Genomic DNA, 16,338 nt, shown 5'->3' with positions numbered 1-16,338 from the left:
GTGCTACTGCAAAAAAGTTGATTTAAATTTCGTTTTTGGATAAGGGTGATTGAAATTTTTCAACAAGTTAATTGAAATTTTCTTGCAAGATTAGGGAGAGTGGATGCCTAGAAAGATGTATTTTAAAAATTTGTTTTAGGTTCCAGAGAGTGGATTCCTGAAAAAAAAGTGTTTGTTTTATGAAAAATGTGAGTGTGTTACTGCAAAAAAGTTGATTTAAATTTAGTTTTTGGATAAGGGTGATTGCAATTTTTCAACAAGTTAATTGAAATTTTCTTGCAAGATTAGGGAGAGTGGATGCCTAGAAAGATGTATTTTAAAAATTTGTTTTAGGTTCCAGAGAGTGGATTCCTGAAAAAAAAGTGTTTGTTTTATGAAAAATGTGAGTGTGTTACTGCAAAAAAGTTGATTTAAATTTAGTTTCAGGATAGGCGTGAATGCATCATTTCAACAAGTTAATTGAAATTTTCTTGCAAGATTAGGGAGAGTGGATGCCTAGAAAGAAATTTTAAAAAAATGAGTAGAAGGTTTCAGAGAGTGGATTCCTGAAAAAAATGTGTTTGTTTTATGAAAAATGTGAGTGTGTTACTGCAAAAAAGTTGATTTAAATTTAGTTTCAGGATAGGCGTTAATGCTGTATTTCAACAAGGTAATTGAAATGTTCTTGCACGATTAGGGAGAGTGGATGCCTAGAAAGACATTTTTAAAAAACTTAGTAGAAGGTTTCATAGAGTGGATTACTGAAAAAAAGTGTGTTCGTTTTATGAAAAATGTGAGTGTGTTACTGCAAATAAAGTTGATTTAAATTTAGTTTCAGGATCGGTGTGAATGCATCATTTCAACAAGTAAATTGAAATTTTCTTGCAAGATTAGGTAGAGTGGATGCCTAGAAAGAAGTATATTTAAAACTAGTTTTAGGTTTCAGAGTGTAGATTCCTGAAAAAAAATGGGTTTGTTTTATGAAAAATGTGAGTGTGTTACTGCAAAAAAGTTGTTTTAAATTTCGTTTTTGGATAAGAGTGATTGCAATACTTCAACAAGTTAATTGAAATTTTCTTGCAAGATTAGGGAAAGTGGATGCCTAGAAAGAAATTTAAAAAAAAATGAGTAGAAGGTTTCAGAGAGTGGAATCCTGAAAAAAATGGGTTTGTTTTATGAATAATGTGAGTGTGTTACTGCAAAAAAAGTTGATTTAAATTTAGTTTCAGGATAGGTGTGAATGCATCATTTCAACAAGTAAATTGAAATTTTCTTGCAAGATTAGGGAGAGTGGATGCCTAGAAAGAAGTATATTTAAAACTAGTTTTAGGTTTCAGAGTGTAGATTCCTGAAAAAATGGGTTTGTTTTATGAAAAATGTGAGTGTGTTACTGCAAAAAAGTTGATTTAAATTTAGTTTCAGGATAGGCGTGAATGCATCATTTCAACAAGTTAATTGAAATTTTCTTGCAAGATTAGGGAGAGTGGATGTCTAAAAAGAAATTTTAAAAAAATGAGTAGAAGGTTTCAGAGTGGATTCCTGAAAAAAATGTGTTTGTTTTATGAAAAATGTGAGTGTGTTACTGCAAAAAAGTTGATTTAAATTTCGTTTCAGGATAGGCGTGAATGCATCATTTCAACAAGTTACTTGAAATTTTCTTGCAAGATTAGGGAGAGTGGATGCCTAGAAAGAAATTTAAAAAAAATTAGTAGAAGGTTTCAGAGAGTGGATTCCTGAAAAAAACATGTGTTTGTTTTATGAAAAATGTGAGTGTGTTACTGCAAAAAAGTTGATTTAAATTTAGTTTCAGGATAGGCGTGAATGCATTATTTCATCAAGTTAATTGACATTTTCTTGCAAGATTAGGGAGAGTGGATGCCTAGAAAGAAGTTTATTTAAAATTAGTTTTAGGTTTCAGAGAGTTTAATCCTGAAAAAAAAATGGGTTTGTTTTATGAATAATGTGAGTGTGTTACTGCAAAAAAGTTGTTTTTCAAATTTCGTTTTTGGATAAGGGTGATTGCAATATTTCAACAAGTTAATTGAAATTTTCTTGCAAGATTAGGGAGAGTGGATTGCTAGAAAGACATTTTTTAAAAACTTAGTCGAAAGTTTCATAGAGTGGATTCCTGAAAAAAAGTGTGTTCGTTTTATGAAAAATGTGAGTGTTTTACTGCAAAAAAGTTGATTTAAATTTAGTTTCAGGATAGGCGTGAATGCATCATTTCAACAAGTTAATTGAAATTTTCTTGCAAGATTAGGGAGAGTGGATACCTAGAAAGAAATTTAAAAAATATGAGTAGAATGTTTCAGAGAGTGGATTCCTGAAAAAAATGTGTTTGTTTTATGAAAAATGTGAATTTGTTACTGCAAAAAAGTTGACTTTTTAAATTTCGTTTCAGGATAGGCATGAATGCATCATTTCAACAAGTTAATTGAAATTTTCTTGCAAGATTAGGGAGAGTGGATGCCTAGAAAGAAATTTAAGAAAAATTAGTAGAAGGTTTCAGAGAGTGGATTCCTGAAAAAAAATGTGTTTGTTTTATGAAAAATGTGAGTGTGTTACTGCAAAAAAGTTGATTTAAATTTAGTTTCAGGATAGGCGTGAATGCATTATTTCAACAAGTTAATTGTCATTTTCTTGCAAGATTAGGGAGAGTGGATGCCTAGAAAGAAGTTTATTTAAAATTAGTTTTAGGTTTCAGAGAGTTTATTCCTGAAAAAAAATGGGTTTGTTTTATGAAAAATGTGAGTGTGTTACTGCAAAAAAGTTGTTTTAAATTTTGTTTTTGGATAAGGGTGATTGCAATATTTCAACAAGTTAATTGAAATTTTCTTGCAAAATTAGGGAGAGTGGATGCCTAGAAAGATGTTTTTTAAAAATTAGTTTTAGGTTCCAGTGAGTGGATTCCTGAAAAAATAATTGCTTGTTTTATGAAAAATGTGAGTGTGTTACTGCAAAAAAGTTAATTTAAATTTAGTTTCAGGTTAGGCGTGAATGCATTATTTCAACAAGTTAATTGACATTTTCTTGCAAGATTAGGGAGAGTGGATGCCTAGAAAGAAATTAAAAAAAAATGAGTAGTAGGTTTCAGAGAGTAGATTCCTGAAAAAAAGTGTGTTTGTTTTATGAAAAATGTGAGTGTGTTACTGCAAAAAAGTTAATTTAAATTTAGTTTCAGGATAGGCGTGAATGCATTATTTCAACAAGTTAATTGACATTTTCTTGCAAGATTAGGGAGAGTGGATGCCTAGAAAGAAGTTTATTTAAAATTAGTTTTAAGTTTCAGAGAGTGTATTCCTGAAAAAATCTGTTAATTTTATGAAAAATGTGTGTGTGTAACTGCAAAAAAGTTGATTTAAATTTAGTTTCAGGATAAGGGTGATTGCAGTATTTCAACAAAATAATTGAAATGTTCTTGCACGATTAGGGAGAGTGGATGCCTAGAAAGATGTTTTTTTAAAATTCATTTTAGGTTCCACAGAGTTGATTCCTGAAAAAAATGGGTTTGTTTTATGAAAAATGTGAGAGTGTTACTGCAAAAAAGTTGTTTTAAATTTCGTTTTTGGATAAGAGTGATTGCAATACTTCAACAAGTTAATTGAAATTTTCTTGCAAGATTAGGGAAAGTGGATGCCTAGAAAGAAATTTAAAAAAAATGAGTAGAAGGTTTCAGAGAGTGGAATCCTGAAAAAAATGGGTTTGTTTTATGAATAATGTGAGTGTGTTACTGCAAAAAAAGTTGATTTAAATTTAGTTTCAGGATAGGTGTGAATGCATCATTTCAACAAGTAAATTGAAATTTTCTTGCAAGATTAGGGAGAGTGGATGCCTAGAAAGAAGTATATTTAAAACTAGTTTTAGGTTTCAGAGTGTAGATTCCTGAAAAAAAATGGGTTTGTTTTATGAAAAATGTGAGTGTGTTACTGCAAAAAAGTTGATTTAAATTTAGTTTCAGGATAGGCGTGAATGCATCATTTCAACAAGTTAATTGAAATTTTCTTTCAAGATTAGGGAGAGTGGATGCCTAGAAAGAAATTTTAAAAAAATTAGTAGAAGGTTTCAGAGAGTGGATTCCTGAAAAAAACATGTGTTTGTTTTATGAAAAATGTGAGTGTGTTACTGCAAAAAAGTTGATTTAAATTTAGTTTCAGGATAGGCGTGAATGCATTATCTCATCAAGTTAATTGACATTTTCTTGCAAGATTAGGGAGAGTGGATGCCTAGAAAGAAGTTTATTTAAAATTAGTTTTAGGTTTCAGAGAGTTTATTCCTGAAAAAAATGGGTTTGTTTTATGAATAATGTGAGTGTGTTACTGCAAAAAAGTTGTTTTTCAAATTTCGTTTTTGGATAAGGGTGATTGCAATATTTCAACAAGTTAATTGAAATTTTCTTGCAAGATTAGGGAGAGTGGATTCCTAGAAAGACATTTTTTAAAAACCTAGTCGAAGGTTTCATAGAGTGGATTCCTGAAAAAAAGTGTTTGTTTTATGAAAAATGTGAGTGTGTTACTGCAAAAAAGTTGATTTAAATTTAGTTTCAGGATAGGCGTGAATGCAGCATTTCAACAAGTTAATTGAAATTTTCTTGCAAGATTAGGGAGAGTGGATGCCTAGAAAGAAATTTTAAAAAAATGAGTAGAAGGTTTCAGAGAGTGGATTCCTGAAAAAAATGTGTTTGTTTTATGAAAAATGTGAGTGTGTTACTGCAAAAAAGTTGATTTAAATTTAGTTTCAGGATAGGCGTTAATGCTGTATTTCAACAAGGTAATTGAAATGTTCTTGCACGATTAGGGAGAGTGGATGCCTAGAAAGACAGTTTTTAAAAAACTTAGAAGAAGGTTTCATAGAGTGGATTACTGAAAAAAAGTGTGTTCGTTTTATGAAAAATGTGAGTGTGTTACTGCAAAAAAAGTTGATTTAAATTTAGTTTCAGGATCGGTGTGAATGCATCATTTCAACAAGTAAATTGAAATTTTCTTGCAAGATTAGGGAGAGTGGATGCCTAGAAAGAAGTATATTTAAAACTAGTTTTAGGTTTCAGAGTGTAGATTCCTGAAAAAAAATGTGTTTGTTTTATGAAAAATGTGAGTGTGCTACTGCAAAAAAGTTGATTTAAATTTCGTTTTTGGATAAGGGTGATTGCAATTTTTCAACAAGTTAATTGAAATTTTCTTGCAAGATTAGGGAGAGTGGATGCCTAGAAAGATGTATTTTAAAAATTTGTTTTAGGTTCCAGAGAGTGGATTCCTGAAAAAAAAGTGTTTGTTTTATGAAAAATGTGAGTGTGTTACTGCAAAAAAGTTGATTTAAATTTAGTTTCAGGATAGGCGTGAATGCATCATTTCAACAAGTTAATTGAAATTTTCTTGCAAGATTAGGGAGAGTGGATGCCTAGAAAGAAATTTTAAAAAAATGAGTAGAAGGTTTCAGAGAGTGGATTCCTGAAAAAAATGTGTTTGTTTTATGAAAAATGTGAGTGTGTTACTGCAAAAAAGTTGATTTAAATTTAGTTTCAGGATAGGCGTTAATGCTGTATTTCAACAAGGTAATTGAAATGTTCTTGCACGATTAGGGAGAGTGGATGCCTAGAAAGACATTTTTAAAAAACTTAGTAGAAGGTTTCATAGAGTGGATTACTGAAAAAAAGTGTGTTCGTTTTATGAAAAATGTGAGTGTGTTACTGCAAATAAAGTTGATTTAAATTTAGTTTCAGGATCGGTGTGAATGCATCATTTCAACAAGTAAATTGAAATTTTCTTGCAAGATTAGGTAGAGTGGATGCCTAGAAAGAAGTATATTTAAAACTAGTTTTAGGTTTCAGAGTGTAGATTCCTGAAAAAAAATGGGTTTGTTTTATGAAAAATGTGAGTGTGTTACTGCAAAAAAGTTGTTGTTTCAAATTTCGTTTTTGGATAAGAGTGATTGCAATACTTCAACAAGTTAATTGAAATTTTCTTGCAAGATTAGGGAAAGTGGATGCCTAGAAAGAAATTTAAAAAAAAATGAGTAGAAGGTTTCAGAGAGTGGAATCCTGAAAAAAATGGGTTTGTTTTATGAATAATGTGAGTGTGTTACTGCAAAAAAAGTTGATTTAAATTTAGTTTCAGGATAGGTGTGAATGCATCATTTCAACAAGTAAATTGAAATTTTCTTGCAAGATTAGGGAGAGTGGATGCCTAGAAAGAAGTATATTTAAAACTAGTTTTAGGTTTCAGAGTGTAGATTCCTGAAAAAAAATGGGTTTGTTTTATGAAAAATGTGAGTGTGTTACTGCAAAAAAGTTGATTTAAATTTAGTTTCAGGATAGGCGTGAATGCATCATTTCAACAAGTTAATTGAAATTTTCTTGCAAGATTAGGGAGAGTGGATGTCTAAAAAGAAATTTTAAAAAAATGAGTAGAAGGTTTCAGAGTGGATTCCTGAAAAAAATGTGTTTGTTTTATGAAAAATGTGAGTGTGTTACTGCAAAAAAGTTGATTTAAATTTCGTTTCAGGATAGGCGTGAATGCATCATTTCAACAAGTTACTTGAAATTTTCTTGCAAGATTAGGGAGAGTGGATGCCTAGAAAGAAATTTAAAAAAAATTAGTAGAAGGTTTCAGAGAGTGGATTCCTGAAAAAAACATGTGTTTGTTTTATGAAAAATGTGAGTGTGTTACTGCAAAAAAGTTGATTTAAATTTAGTTTCAGGATAGGCGTGAATGCATTATTTCATCAAGTTAATTGACATTTTCTTGCAAGATTAGGGAGAGTGGATGCCTAGAAAGAAGTTTATTTAAAATTAGTTTTAGGTTTCAGAGAGTTTAATCCTGAAAAAAAAATGGGTTTGTTTTATGAATAATGTGAGTGTGTTACTGCAAAAAAGTTGTTTTTCAAATTTCGTTTTTGGATAAGGGTGATTGCAATATTTCAACAAGTTAATTGAAATTTTCTTGCAAGATTAGGGAGAGTGGATTGCTAGAAAGACATTTTTTAAAAACTTAGTCGAAAGTTTCATAGAGTGGATTCCTGAAAAAAAGTGTGTTCGTTTTATGAAAAATGTGAGTGTTTTACTGCAAAAAAGTTGATTTAAATTTAGTTTCAGGATAGGCGTGAATGCATCATTTCAACAAGTTAATTGAAATTTTCTTGCAAGATTAGGGAGAGTGGATACCTAGAAAGAAATTTAAAAAATATGAGTAGAAGGTTTCAGAGAGTGGATTCCTGAAAAAAATGTGTTTGTTTTATGAAAAATGTGAATTTGTTACTGCAAAAAAGTTGACTTTTTAAATTTCGTTTCAGGATAGGGATGAATGCATCATTTCAACAAGTTAATTGAAATTTTCTTGCAAGATTAGGGAGAGTGGATGCCTAGAAAGAAATTTAAGAAAAATTAGTAGAAGGTTTCAGAGAGTGGATTCCTGAAAAAAAATGTGTTTGTTTTATGAAAAATGTGAGTGTGTTACTGCAAAAAAGTTGATTTAAATTTAGTTTCAGGATAGGCGTGAATGCATTATTTCAACAAGTTAATTGTCATTTTCTTGCAAGATTAGGGAGAGTGGATGCCTAGAAAGAAGTTTATTTAAAATTAGTTTTAGGTTTCAGAGAGTTTATTCCTGAAAAAAAATGGGTTTGTTTTATGAAAAATGTGAGTGTGTTACTGCAAAAAAGTTGTTTTAAATTTTGTTTTTGGATAAGGGTGATTGCAATATTTCAACAAGTTAATTGAAATTTTCTTGCAAAATTAGGGAGAGTGGATGCCTAGAAAGATGTTTTTTAAAAATTAGTTTTAGGTTCCAGTGAGTGGATTCCTGAAAAAATAATTGCTTGTTTTATGAAAAATGTGAGTGTGTTACTGCAAAAAAGTTAATTTAAATTTAGTTTCAGGTTAGGCGTGAATGCATTATTTCAACAAGTTAATTGACATTTTCTTGCAAGATTAGGGAGAGTGGATGCCTAGAAAGAAATTAAAAAAAAATGAGTAGTAGGTTTCAGAGAGTAGATTCCTGAAAAAAAGTGTGTTTGTTTTATGAAAAATGTGAGTGTGTTACTGCAAAAAAGTTAATTTAAATTTAGTTTCAGGATAGGCGTGAATGCATTATTTCAACAAGTTAATTGACATTTTCTTGCAAGATTAGGGAGAGTGGATGCCTAGAAAGAAGTTTATTTAAAATTAGTTTTAAGTTTCAGAGAGTGTATTCCTGAAAAAATCTGTTAATTTTATGAAAAATGTGTGTGTGTAACTGCAAAAAAGTTGATTTAAATTTAGTTTCAGGATAAGGGTGATTGCAGTATTTCAACAAAATAATTGAAATGTTCTTGCACGATTAGGGAGAGTGGATGCCTAGAAAGATGTTTTTTAAAAATTCATTTTAGGTTCCAGAGAGTTGATTCCTGAAAAAAATGGGTTTGTTTTATAAAAAATGTGAGTGTGTTACTGCAAAAAAGTTGTTTTAAATTTCGTTTTTGGATAAGAGTGATTGCAATACTTCAACAAGTTAATTGAAATTTTCTTGCAAGATTAGGGAAAGTGGATGCCTAGAAAGAAATTTAAAAAAAATGAGTAGAAGGTTTCAGAGAGTGGAATCCTGAAAAAAAATGGGTTTGTTTTATGAATAATGTGAGTGTGTTACTGCAAAAAAAGTTGATTTAAATTTAGTTTCAGGATAGGCGTGAATGCATCATTTCAACAAGTTAATTGAAATTTTCTTGCAAGATTAGGGAGAGTGGATGCCTAAAAAGAAATTTAAAAAAAATGAGTAGAAGGTTTCAAAGTGGATTCCTGAAAAAAATGTGTTTGTTTTATAAAAAATGTGAGTGTGTTACTGCAAAAAAGTTGATTTAAATTTCGTTTCAGGATAGGCGTGAATGCATCATTTCAACAAGTTAATTGAAATTTTCTTTCAAGATTAGGGAGAGTGGATGCCTAGAAAGAAATTTAAAAAAAATTAGTAGAAGGTTTCAGAGAGTGGATTCCTGAAAAAACATGTGTTTGTTTTATGAAAAATGTGAGTGTGTTACTGCAAAAAAGTTGATTTAAATTTAGTTTCAGGATAGGCGTGAATGCATTATCTCATCAAGTTAATTGACATTTTCTTGCAAGATTAGGGAGAGTGGATGCCTAGAAAGAAGTTTATTTAAAATTAGTTTTAGGTTTCAGAGAGTTTATTCCTGAAAAAAAATAGGTTTGTTTTATGAATAATGTGAGTGTGTTACTGCAAAAAAGTTGTTTTTCAAATTTCGTTTTTGGATAAGGGTGATTGCAATATTTCAACAAGTTAATTGAAATTTTCTTGCAAGATTAGGGAGAGTGGATTCCTAGAAAGACATTTTTTAAAAACCTAGTCGAAGGTTTCATAGAGTGGATTCCTGAAAAAAAGTGTGTTCGTTTTATGAAAAATGTGAGTGTGTTACTGCAAAAAAGTTGATTTAAATTTAGTTTCAGGATAGGCGTGAATGCATCATTTCAACAAGTTAATTGAAATTTTCTTGCAAGATTAGGGAGAGTGGATGCCTAGAAAGAAATTTAAGAAAAATTAGTAGAAGGTTTCAGAGAGTGGATTCCTGAAAAAAAATGTGTTTGTTTTATGAAAAATGTGAGTGTGTTACTCAGTAGCGGTCGGCAGTAGGTGTTTCTATAGGGCGGTGACGTGGGCAGGAGGAGGGGCAGGGTGGGGGGAAATAATGTATGGATTACGGAGTTTTACAGGTAAGTAAACATTTAAATACATAAAACGAATTTCGTTGCGCACACTGCATCACCAAATGTGATGCAGTGCGCGCAACGAAATTCGTTTTATGTATTTAAATGTTTACTTACCTGTAAAACTCCGTAATCCATAAATTATTTCCCCCCACCCTGCCCCTCCTCCTGCCCACGTCACCACCCTATAGAAACACCTACTGCCGACCGCTACTGGTGTTACTGCAAAAAAGTTGATTTAAATTTAGTTTCAGGATAAGCGTGAATGCATTATTTCAACAAGTTAATTGTCATTTTCTTGCAAGATTAGGGAGAGTGGATGCCTAAAAAGAAGTTTATTTAAAATTAGTTTTAGGTTTCAGAGAGTTTATTCCTGAAAAAAAATATGTTCATTTTATAAAAAAATGTGTTTGTGTTACTGCAAAAAAGTTGATTTAAATTTAGTTTCAGGATAAGGGTGATTGCTGTATTTCAACAAGTTAATTGAAATGTTCTTGCAAGATTAGGGAGAGTGGATGCCTAGAATGATGTTTTTAAAAAATTCATTTTAGGTTCCAGAGAGTTTATTCCTGAAAAAAATAATGGGTTTGTTATATGAAAAATGTGAGTGTGTTACTGCAGAAAGTTAATTTAAATTTAGTTTCAGGATAGGCATGAATGCATTATTTCAACAAGTTAATTGACATTTTCTTGCAAGATTAGGGAGAGTGGATGCATAGAAAGAAGTTTATTTAAAATTAGTTTTAAGTTTCAGAGAGTGTATTCACGAAAAAATCTGTTAATTTTATGAAAAATGTGTGTGTGTTACTGCAAAAAAGTTGATTTAAATTTAGTTTCAGGATAAGTGTGATTGCAGTATTTCAACAAGTTAATTGAAATGTTCTTGCACGATTAGGGAGAGTGGATGCCTAGAAAGATGTTTTTTAAAAATTCTTTTTAGGTTCCAGAGAGTGGATTCCTGAAAAAAAGTGTGTTCGTTTTATGAAAAATGTGAGAGTGTTACTGAAAAAAGTTGATTTAAATTTAGTTTCAGGATAGGCGTGAATGCATCATTTCAACAAGTAAATTGAAATTTTCTTGCAAGATTAGGGAGAGTGGATGCCTAGAAAGGAGTTTATTTAAAACTAGTTTTAGGTTTCAGAGAGTAGATTCCTGAAAAAAATGGGTTTGTTTTATGAAAAATGTGATTGTGTTACTGCAAAAAAGTTGATTTAAATTTAGTTTCAGGATAGGCGTGAATGCATTATTTCAACAAGTTAATTGTCATTTTCTTGCAAGATTAGGGAGAGTGGATGCCTAGAAAGAAGTTTATTTAAAATTAGTTTTAGGTTTCAGAGAGTTTATTCCTGAAAAAAAATCTGTTCATTTTATTAAAAATGTGTTTGTGTTACTGCAAAAAAGTTGATTTAAATTTAGTTTCAGGATAAGGGTGATTGCTGTATTTCAACAAGTTAATTGAAATGTTCTCGCACGATTAGGGAGAGTGGATGCCTAGAAAGATGTTTTAAAAAAATCATTTTAGGTTCCAGAGAGTTCATTCCTGAAAAAAATGGGTTTGTTTTATGAAAAATGTGAGTGTGTTACTGCAAAAAAGTTGTTTTTCAAATTTCGTTTTTGGATAAGGGTGATTGCAATATTTCAACAAGTTAATTGAAATTTTCTTGCATGATTAGGGAGAGTGGATGCCTAGAAATACATTTTTAAAAAACTTAGTAGAAGGTTTCCTAGAGTGGATTACTTAAAAAAAGTGTGTTTGTTTTATGAAAAATGTGAGTGTGTTACTGCAAAAAAAGTTGATTTAAATTTAGTTTCAGGATAGGCGTGAATGCATTATTTCAACAAGTAAATTGAAATTTTCTTGCAAGATTAGGGAGAGTGGATGCCTAGAAAGAAGATTATTTAAAACTAGTTTTAGGTTTCAGAGAGTAGATTCCTGAAAAAAAATGTGTTTGTTTTATGAAAAATGTGAGTGTGCTACTGCAAAAAAGTTGATTTAAATTTCGTTTTTGGATAAGGGTGATTGCAATTTTTCAACAAGTTAATTGAAATTTTCTTGCAAGATTAGGGAGAGTGGATGCCTAGAAAGATGTATTTTAAAAATTTGTTTTAGGTTCCAGAGAGTGGATTCCTGAAAAAAAAGTGTTTGTTTTATGAAAAATGTGAGTGTGTTACTGCAAAAAAGTTGATTTAAATTTAGTTTCAGGATAGGCGTGAATGCAGCATTTCAACAAGATAATTGAAATTTTCTTGCAAGATTAGGGAGAGTGGATGCCTAGAAAGAAATTTTAAAAAAATGAGTAGAAGGTTTCAGAGAGTGGATTCCTGAAAAAAATGTGTTTGTTTTATGAAAAATGTGAGTGTGTTACTGCAAAAAAGTTGATTTAAATTTAGTTTCAGGATAGGCGTTAATGCTGTATTTCAACAAGGTAATTGAAATGTTCTTGCACGATTAGGGAGAGTGGATGCCTAGAAAGACATTTTTAAAAAACTTAGAAGAAGGTTTCATAGAGTGGATTACTGAAAAAAAGTGTGTTCGTTTTATGAAAAATGTGAGTGTGTTACTGCAAAAAAAGTTGATTTAAATTTAGTTTCAGGATCGGTGTGAATGCATCATTTCAACAAGTAAATTGAAATTTTCTTGCAAGATTAGGGAGAGTGGATGCCTAGAAAGAAGTATATTTAAAACTAGTTTTAGGTTTCAGAGTGTAGATTCCTGAAAAAAAATGTGTTTGTTTTATGAAAAATGTGAGTGTGCTACTGCAAAAAGGTTGATTTAAATTTCGTTTTTGGATAAGGGTGATTGCAATTTTTCAACAAGTTAATTGAAATTTTCTTGCAAGACTAGGGAGAGTGGATGCCTAGAAAGATGTATTTTAAAAATTTGTTTTAGGTTCCAGAGAGTGGATTCCTGAAAAAAAAGTGTTTGTTTTATGAAAAATGTGAGTGTGTTACTGCAAAAAAGTTGATTTAAATTTAGTTTCAGGATAGGCGTGAATGCATCATTTCAACAAGTTAATTGAAATTTTCTTGCAAGATTAGGGAGAGTGGATGCCTAGAAAGAAATTTTAAAAAAATGAGTAGAAGGTTTCAGAGAGTGGATTCCTGAAAAAAATGTGTTTGTTTTATGAAAAATGTGAGTGTGTTACTGCAAAAAAGTTGATTTAAATTTAGTTTCAGGATAGGCGTTAATGCTGTATTTCAACAAGGTAATTGAAATGTTCTTGCACGATTAGGGAGAGTGGATGCCTAGAAAGACATTCTTAAAAAACTTAGTAGAAGGTTTCATAGAGTGGATTACTGAAAAAAAGTGTGTTCGTTTTATGAAAAATGTGAGTGTGTTACTGCAAATAAAGTTGATTTAAATTTAGTTTCAGGATCGGTGTGAATGCATCATTTCAACAAGTAAATTGAAATTTTCTTGCAAGATTAGGTAGAGTGGATGCCTAGAAAGAAGTATATTTAAAACTAGTTTTAGGTTTCAGAGTGTAGATTCCTGAAAAAAATGGGTTTGTTTTATGAAAAATGTGAGTGTGTTACTGCAAAAAAGTTGTTTTAAATTTCGTTTTTGGATAAGAGTGATTGCAATACTTCAACAAGTTAATTGAAATTTTCTTGCAAGATTAGGGAAAGTGGATGCCTAGAAAGAAATTTAAAAAAAAATGAGTAGAAGGTTTCAGAGAGTGGAATCCTGAAAAAAATGGGTTTGTTTTATGAATAATGTGAGTGTGTTACTGCAAAAAAAGTTGATTTAAATTTAGTTTCAGGATAGGTGTGAATGCATCATTTCAACAAGTAAATTGAAATTTTCTTGCAAGATTAGGGAGAGTGGATGCCTATTTTTTTTATTTAAATATATTTTTATTGCAGAGTTATAAACAGCAGGAAAAAGGTAATCAGCCAGTACATTTGTGGGCCCCTCCCACCAGTAACAGTTCACAATTGTACACAGCCATTCAGCCCGCATCCCGGAGGCCGGGCGGCATATCAGATCGCTCCGGAGGAGCACAACACAGTGTACGTCCCATTGGGACCCTGGCGGAAGGTCGTTTTGAGTATCTGCTTTTACCCCCCCACCCACAACAACAGTCCCGTCAGCCATCTCCAAGGTATCAACGTAATCGCCCCCATCGGGGCCTGTTCTAGGCTATTTGGGCCTTCGTGCCAGGCCGTTCCAACCACTCAATCCGCCCGCCACTCAAAACCCCCAGTCCCAGGAGATCCAGGCCACCACCAGCAACCCTCCAACGGCTTCCGGCCCTCCCCAACCCCCTCTATAACTAACCCCCCCAACGCCCCCCCCCCCTGGCAACTGCTAAGGTGTGTGCTCCGCTCTACTGAACTGGATGGTTCCACTACAGTGCATGATGGCATACTTCTGTGTTCGCCCCGCGGTGTCCAGCGGCTTAGTCCTCGCCGTCTTCCTCCTCAACCAAAGCATCACGCAGAGCCTGTACCACTAACTCCCACGCACGCGCTGCATCCAGAGCCCTCTCATTCCCCAACTTCACCGCTTGCTTCATCCGGAGCACGCTCTCGCAGTCAGACCATCGCAGCAACTCATTCTTCCATCTACGCAGTGAGGGACCCCCCCTGGCCTTCCAGTGCCACGATATCTCCCTTTGAGCCAATATCAGACCCAGATCCATAAATTTACTGGTCACCTTGGTGTGTTTAGTATGTGGGAACCAGAGCAATAGACACGTCGCCATGTCGAAGTCTACCTCCCTGTCAGTCACTTCATTCAGGAGGTCCCCTACCTCCGCCCAATAAGTTCCCAGTTGCGGACACCCCCAAAACAAGTGGTCCATGTCCGCCCCTGGGGACGAGCACCGGGGGCAACAGGCATCCGGCACCCTAAAGTGCCGCTGTAGTTTCTCCGGGGTTAGGTAGGCCCTATGGAGCACATAAAAATGGACCTGCTGAAAGCGCGCATTCCTAGTGCCCTTCCACGTGCGTCGCAGGATATGGCCCCATGCCGTATCCGGTATGGGCCGGCCAACGCTCTCCTCCCACTTAGCCTTGAGCCCATGGAGTGGTTCCAGCCCATCGTTCAGCATCCTGTTATGGAGGCACGTCACAGCTTTGAATGTGCCAGCCGCCATCACCACATATTGGCATGCCATAGTCGTCGTGGGTTCCAGGAGCCCCTCCTTCCAGTGCTTTTGCACAGCAGCCACTATAGCCGCGTGCAGTAGGAAACCCCCTTCAGGCAGTCCGAACTGGTCCCGGAGCACGTCAAACGGTGCCAACGCCCCATCTATATACAAGTCGCCCACCACCTGCAACCCCGCGTCCTCCCAATCCATCAGCGGGGACCAGTCCCCTCCGTGCGGTAAAGCCGTCAACATCCCGATCGGGATCTCCGGGGCATAAGGCCGCGATGCTCTCGCTCTCCGGAGGCTCCTCTGCCAGCACAACCGGAGCGTCCGCTCCTCCATGGTGAGGGCCCGTAATTCGAGCCGTTGCTGCATAATGATGTACGACAGCACGTGGCGCTGTATCCCCCGACCCCGGTCTTCCTCCGGCCCCCGGAACACCCTGGCCACATTCTGCGTTAGGACCTGCAACTGCGCCGCCAAATAATATAGCTCAAGATCGGGCACAGCCATGCCCCCCTCCAGCTTGGGGCGAAGGAGCGTGCTCAAGGCTACCCTACGACGGCCATGCCCCCACAGAAAGCCAATAATCATGGACCGCAGGTCCCTAAACACCCCCTGGGGAATCCAAACCGGTAGCGTTCGGAAATAATAAAGGAAGCGCGGGAGCGCCACCATTTTCAACAATGCTATCCTGCCCAGGACTGTCAGCGGTAGGGTCGACCAGAAAGACAAACTACCCCGCAGTGACCGGACACAACGGCCAATGTTACCCTCCAGGAGGTCGGCGGCCGAGTGGTAAATGCGGACCCCCAAGTAGACGATGCAAGAGGGCTCCCACGTCACACCCAGGTCGCTGCTAGGGGCTGGCGATCCCGCTCTCAGCGGAAACACACAGGTCTTTGCCCAATTGACCCTAAGGCCCGTCAATCGGCCGAACTCGGACAGCAGAGCCATCGCTCCGACCAACGCCCCCGAGGTGTCTGCTAAGTACAGGAGCAGGTCATCCGCATAAAGCGATATATAGTGCCATTGCCCGTCCCCCACCACTCCCGCGTAACGGTCGCCGGACCTCGCATGGACCGCCAAGGGTTCCATCGCCAGGGCAAACAATAGAGGGGAGAGAGAGCATCCCTGTCGTGTCCCCCTGCCCACCGGATACGCGGCGGATACCAGGCCGCCCAATCGTACCCTCGCCGTCGCCGAGTTATACAAGACCCTCGTCCACCTCCTAAACCCATCGCCCATGCCAAACCGCTCCAGCACTCCATCCAGGAAAGGCCATTCCAAACTATCGAAGGCCTTCTCGATATCCACGGACAGTACCGCTGGCGACCCCTCCCCTTCCAAGATGGCGTCCATTATTCCCACTAGGCGGCGGATATTCATCGCCGTACTCCTCGTGGGTATAAACCCGGCCTGGTCCCTGTGCACCAGGCCCGTCATGTGCGGGGCCAGTCTAGTGGCTAGGATGCGACTCAGGATCTTGTAATCCACCGTCAGCATGGACAGTGGGCGATAAGACCTCACGTCCGCGGCATCCCGGCCAGGCTTGAGGAGTGGTACTATCAAGGCCTC

This window comes from Lissotriton vulgaris, chromosome 2_2, assembly GCF_964263255.1.
Source record: "Lissotriton vulgaris chromosome 2_2, aLisVul1.2, whole genome shotgun sequence".
Lineage (NCBI taxonomy): Eukaryota > Metazoa > Chordata > Amphibia > Caudata > Salamandridae > Lissotriton > Lissotriton vulgaris.
Note: the sequence above shows the minus strand (reverse complement) of the source record.